General features: G+C 35.0%; 1 pseudogene; it reads left to right on the top strand.

Annotated features, from left to right (window-relative positions):
* Positions 1 to 384: 384 nt before the first annotated feature.
* On the top strand, positions 385 to 3,524 carry LOC143617440 (receptor-like protein EIX2; annotated as a pseudogene).
* The last annotated feature ends 3,499 nt before the right edge of the window (positions 3,525 to 7,023 follow it).

Below are 7,023 nucleotides of genomic sequence, written 5' to 3'. Positions count from 1 at the left end.
CTCTAAAGCCATAGTCTGGTTGGAGTGGGTCAATAGGCTCTCCAAATTTTAAAAGTACGGTAGACTACATAATAGAAAGTCGTTGTTCTAAAAAATATTCTAATCTCAAAAACTATTGTCTTCAAGTTTCTAATACTTTTTAACTGTTTAATTTGATAATAAATCCTTGGATATACACGTCATAAAATGGTTTGAAGTTTATCCATTGGGAAGTAAAGAATTATATGGTGCGGCTAGGATAGAAGAAAGCAATTTGTGGATGCAATTTGTGCACTGATCATCCGCAACGACTTGCAAAGTCTTCCAGCTTTATGCAATTATTAATTCATGTAGTTTGGTTATCATAGAAACTTGTATCTCGTCTCACTTTGCTAAAAATAAATGATGGAAAACAATGGGTTTTGGGGCTTCATCTCATTTACTTTAGTGTTCTTTTGGTTGCAACCAAATATACTTGTATGGGTGTTCAAAATTCAACCGTGCGCTGCCATGAGCGAGAGAGGCTAGCACTACTCAGGTTCAAAAACAGTGACAAAGATGACTGCAAAATGCTATCATCATGGGTTGGCGTTGATTGTTGATCATGGAAAGGAGTACGTTGTGATGGTGCCACAGGAAGTGTTATCAGCCTTCATCTCAACGGAAATTATAGGGGAGATGACTATTATGACAACTATCGCCCAGAAGATTACTACTTAGTAGGTGATAAGGTGAACTCTTATTTGGCTGAGTTGAGGCATCTGAAACATCTGGATTTGAGTGGGAATGATTTTCTACAAAGCCAGATTCCTGAATTCATTGGATCTTTTAAAAAGTTAAGTTACCTCAATCTCTCTTATACGGGTTTGGGTGGTATTATTCCCCGTCACCTTGGAAATCTCTCCAATTTAAAGGTTCTTGATCTTACTGATGTGGATTTGTTTCCAGCAAAAAATGTTGATATGGTAATGTACATGCTTCTATCATTAACATACTTAAGTTTAAGCGATTGTGGAATTTATAATGATGATCTTGGTCTCCCACTTAATTCAAGTAAAATACTTTCCAACATCGAACATCTTGACCTTAGCTACAACAATTTTGAAGGTCAACTCCCGTACTTTTTTCATAACATGACATCCTTAACATTCCTTGATCTTTCATCCTATAATCTTAGTGCTGCATGGAACTCTATAAACTTGCTAAACATGATCCCTTCTAGCATACAATATCTAGATCTTTACCGTACCTATGTTTCACCAGCGTATTTTAATTTCAGTGCCCACTCTAACATTCAATATCTTGGTCTTGGTCGGAATTATATTGATGGTAGATTTCCGTATGAATTAATGAACATGACTTCACTAAGAGTCCTTGACCTTTATGGAAACACTTCGAATTCATCGATTCCTATTATGCCTAACCTTCTAAAGCTCGATGTTTCTTTTAATAACTTTAAGCACGCCGAGCTTGTTGGAATGTGGAGACAATGTCATCTTAAGGAATTGAGAATGTCAGGTAATTATTTTAGAGAAGAAATGATAGGCCCATCAACAAACAACATGTCTGAATGTTCCCAATATGCTTTAGAGGTGTTGAAGTTGGACCGTAATGATTTAAATGGTTCAATTCCTCAATCTATTGGAAGACTAACCAATTTAAGAGTCCTAGATCTCATGTCAAACCTTTTGACAGGTTTAATACCTAAAGCTTTAGTGAGATTAAGATCACTAGAAGAGTTAAATCTATTTGATAATGGTTTAACAGGTACCATTCCGACATTCCTTGGAAAACTCACCCAACTTGACCTTTCTTGGAATCAACTTTGTGGTTTTATCCCAAAATCATTGGGAAGATTAACAGATTTAACAGAACTGCGTCTGCAATCAAACCAGTTAACTGGACCGATTCCAGTTTCAATGAGGCAACTCTCCAAATTAGTTGTTTTAGATGTGTCTAACAATTCTTTAGAATGAGTGGTTTTGGAAGCCCATTTTGCTAACCTCTCAATGTTGAAGTACTTGATTACAACTTATAATCATAAGTTGAGTTTCAATATCTCACATGAGTGGATACCTCCATTCCAGTTGAGACTTGTTCAACTTAGTTCTTGCAAGATTATAGGTGGATTTCCACAATGGTTGAAAACTCAAAGGAAGCTTGAGGAGTTGGTGCTATCTAATTCTAGCATACATGGACTTCTACCAACATGGTTGCGGGAGATGCCTATCATTTCTTACATAGATCTCTCTCAAAACAAACTCGGTGGATCTTTGGAAAACCTTCCGTTTAGAAATCTTATTAATGAGTTTGAACGTGTGAGCGATTTTTTGCTTCTACAAGATAACCTTTTCAACGGGTCAATTCCAAGGTCACTATGTAGAAGAACACGCTTGGTACTTCTTGATATTTCCAGAAATAGGTTATCTGGAAATATTCCTGACTGTGTAGAGAATCTACCAGGCATGAAGGCACTTATACTTAGTTCAAATAGGCTGTCAGGAGTCCTTCCATTTTCCTTAGGAAATATGTCATCATTGGAATGGTTAAAACTAAATGACAATAAATTTATTGGCAAGCTTCCTCGAGAATTAGGGAATATGATAACCTTAAAGGTTTTGGATTTGGGCAATAATGAATTCTTTGGAAACATACCAAAATGGATTGGAGAAAATCTTACATCTTTGACCGCCTTCAGGTTGCATAGAAACAACTTCACAGGAAGAATTCCTCAATCTTTGTGCAAATGTTCATATCTTCAAATTTTGGATGTCGCCCACAACAATTTAACAGGATCCATCCCTCATTGTTTTGGAGAGTTGAATGGGATGATTGAGGTAAGAGAGCATAGTATTTATAGTGAAGGGTATAGTTATGACGAAGTTGTGTTAGCACAGATCATGAAAGGAATCCAACTTGAATATACAACAACTTTGGGTTTAGTTTTTAATATGGATCTTTCAAGCAACAAACTTATAGGACAAATCCCTTCAGAAATAACTAGACTTGTCTTGTTGATAGGTCTCAATTTGTCTCACAATCACCTCAATGGGAGTATACCCAATAGCATTGGGAACATGAAGGCATTAAATTCTCTCGATTTCTCAGACAACCAATTTACCGGGATGACCCCTTCAAGCATGGCAACTTTGAACTTTTTAAGTTGCCTGAATTTGTCACAGAACAACTTTTCAGGACAGATTCCAATTGGAAATCAACTACAAACACTTACCGACCCATCAATATATGCTGGTAACAGAGATCTATGTGGTGCACCTCTGCCAAATGATTGCTCCAATCATGAAACTCCACCAAATACAAGCAAGAACAATTACAAAGAATCTAATGAGCCAAAGAATTTATGGTTTTACTTGGACATAGCGTGTGGATTTGCAACTGGGTTTTGGGGTATTATTGGAGTCTTGTTGTTCAAGAAGCAATGGAGGCACAAGCTTTTTATAATGGTAGAGGTAACCATGGACAAGGTACATGTGGCCGTTGCAGTGAGAGTTTCAAAGATTAAAAGGGGCAAAGAAGCCGAATAAATTCTTATGAGTCATGTATTTGTTGTGGTTATTATTTTGCTTGTATCATGTGTATGTATTTAGCTTCTCTGCATCAGTTCATATTACTATCTGGTAAATAATTTTACCTTTTCCACACTTCTACTGCTTTAGGTTTGTATTATCAATGTGTGTTTTGTATGGCATAAGTATCAATGCATAAATTATCACTTTTATACAAATGATTCACAATGTGAACTACACCAAATAATAAATATCATTTCTTACCATTGTGTGTTAATTTTTGTAGTCCGTTTATCAAAGTGGATAACATCGTTTCAAGTTTAAGGTGCCTCCATACAGACCTAAAGAAAGTTACCTAAGTAAATACAATAATAAAAGGATGAAGTCGCCTGTCAAGCATTTCATCGAACACTAGCGAGCATCAAGCTTCTTAATATGAGCATAACTTAAATTATGTCACCCTGAGATAAGTAACCACATTTAATAACACAAAACTTAATGACAGCTTCCAATGAATAATAATGCAACAGATCGATAAGGAAAGCAATTACCTTTGCTACACAGTGGATAAGTTATATATGGGTGTGATCAAGATGATTAAACACCGAATCACAAAACCGAAAACTAGGGATTTATAATAGGGATTTTTACATGTTTCCCCTTCTTAACACTATTAAGTTACATATTTCCTCGAGCCAACAAAATAATTACATGTCTCCCCTTTTTCATATCAAATTACCCTTGTTCAATACCCATAACCACGATGCCACATAACCAAAACGACTTTATTCTTTGTTCGACTTAAGAACCAAACAACGCATCGCAGCTCTTGTGTGATGTTGTCTTTGCTCTTGCACCATCTAGAATCTATGCTGCATTCAGTCAATGTATAAATCAGTAAAAGGAAAACAATATTTATTGAAAAATTGATTATAACATGATATTTACTAATGCATAGACTAACTAATATGCTTTCTAGATGTTGGTTACCACTCCAGGTATTATATTAATTAACTATTAAAATGTGTCTTTTGTGTGAGATGCCATTGTTACCATATGCATCCTCTGTTAACTGGTGTAGGTGTCAAATGAAGAACAACGAACAGAGAGTGAAAGAATAAGCAGCTTTGAAAAGGAGTTTCACCGAGTGAAAGAATAAGCGGGGGTGAAAAGGAGTTTCACCCCCCCCCCACTTTCCGCTTTCCCATTAGCTATGTTCACAGCAAGAAGGCTACATTTCTTGATCATGAACAAAGGGTGTGGCATTTACTAAAGGGGAAAAGTACAGTGTGCATAGCTTTAGTTCCAATTACTGATCGAAGCAGAGTAGGCAGCGGATAACCAGTTTCTTGCTTGAGTGATTTATATAATCGTCTCTGAATTTATTATCACATATTCTAAATTTAGTTCTTTAGGTAATTGGTTTTCTAACTTCCTGTTAAAATAGTCACACTACACATTATATATTATGAAAATGATATACGTAATTTTTATTTTAGGACGAGTCAATCAATCAATCAATCATACTCAGTGAAGTCTCACCAACAACAAAGCTATAAGTAGGGTCTGGGGAGGGTGGGATATAAGCACACCGTACCTCTATCCAAAGGGATAAAGAAGTGGCTTTTAGAGAGACCCTCAACTCTAAAATACATATGTATAAGCAATACAAAGAAAATCAAAGTTCAACAGTATAATAATAATAATAATAATAATAATAATAATAATAAAATATGGAAAGAATATACTAATATTTTAGGATGAGTGTATATGAAATTAATCAAGTTTGTATAATTATATATAAATTTCTTCCTAGTTTTTGAGTAATATCATCAAAATTTTAGATTCTTGATTCTTAAGCATTTTATTGTTTATTTAGTAATAAGATTTTACACATTGCGCGCTTGCAACGCAGTTCGCATGTGGGTTGGTCATATAGGCTGATATTAAGTGCAAGTTGGCCGGTTTGTGGGCTTTTGGAAAAAAAGTCCATTTATAATTTTAGAGAATCTTAAATAATAATAGGAACTAAGGAGTCAAACCTGTAAAGATTCTTTTTACTAGGGACGAGCAAATGATACAAAATACTGAAACCGAACCGGTGCCACACAGGTACCGATATCGAATTTACTGTACCGAGTCATTTCCGGTCCCACTTTTTGGCATTTTCAGGTTTGGTTCCAGTTCGGTATAAAACTTGGAGGCACGTAGCATTGGAAAACATGAAGGCGCTAAATTCTTTCGATTTATCAGACAGCCAATTTATTAACCAAGATGATCCCTCTTAGCATGGCAGCTTTGAACATTTGAGCTATATGAATTTGTCACACAACAAATTATTACAAAGACATTCCAACAGGAAATCAATTGCAAACACTTCTGCGGTGCTCCTCTCCCAAATAATTGCTCCAATCATGAAATTCAACCAGCCACACCTAGCAAGAACAGATACAAAGATGCTGATGAACCAAAAAAATTATGGTTTTATGTTGACATAACGTGTGGATTTGCAACAGGTTTTTGGGGTATTATTGGAATCTTGTTGTTCAAGAAGCAATGGAGACAGAAGTTTTTTATGATTGTAGAGGAAACCATGGGCAAGGCATTGGTATTTTGTGGTAGTGATTTGAAGAGGCAGAGAAGCTAAATAGATGCTTAAAATGACTCTATTTGCATAAATTATTATTTTTGCTTTTCTATTCCATACTTCTATTGTGCTATATATTTTTATCATGCTTCTATAGAGAGAGCTACCATGTATTTTATTTTAATTTTTATTTTTGACCTGCTAGAGCTGCCATGTATCAATTAATTAATATTATAAGCATATAAATAATATATATTCATTTTTTTCTTGTTGGTCTTAATTGGATCGAGCAATGCGAACAACAACAATCTCTTATTCTTTTTCGTTCTTTAGTCTCTCGATTTAGAAAGAGTCTTGCAAAATCTTATACTGGCATAACCATGACAACAAATTTGTCTATATCATTTCATCAAACACTCAGTGTGCGTCCTACGACTTTTGATTCACAATACATTTCTAGAGCACAATTAACAGCGGAAATGGCTTTTATTATAGTATCAACATGTCGAATACTTACAAAGAAACTTAAGATTCACAAACTTTAGAATACACAAAACTTCAAAATTTTAAGAGACATTGTACAAATGCATAACTTATACACAAAAGCATGTGTGTTTCAATACTGTAGCATACACATCATTTGATTATTTCCTGAAAAATAAGCCCATTTATCATATGGGTAAGCTTCATTGAATATGATTAAAACAGAGGATTAAATAACTGAAACAACGAATTTATGGTATTCCATTTCTTTCTTGAGTGAATTATAGAGATGGTCCCTGGATTTGTTAATAGTTTCCAAATTTGGTCCTCTACTTTTTTTTTCATGTTCTATGCTAACTTCATATTAGACTCCCTCCATCACACTATTTGTAACCAGTGGCGAAGCTTGGACTAAGATACTGGGTGGGGGGACTCAAAGTGTATTAA

The sequence above is a fragment of the Bidens hawaiensis genome, unplaced genomic scaffold, assembly GCF_021521415.1.
Source record: "Bidens hawaiensis isolate Kalapana, Puna unplaced genomic scaffold, B.hawaiensis_p1.1 tig00054822_1, whole genome shotgun sequence".
NCBI lineage: Eukaryota > Viridiplantae > Streptophyta > Magnoliopsida > Asterales > Asteraceae > Bidens > Bidens hawaiensis.
Note: the sequence above shows the minus strand (reverse complement) of the source record. Positions and strands in the feature narration are given on the sequence as shown.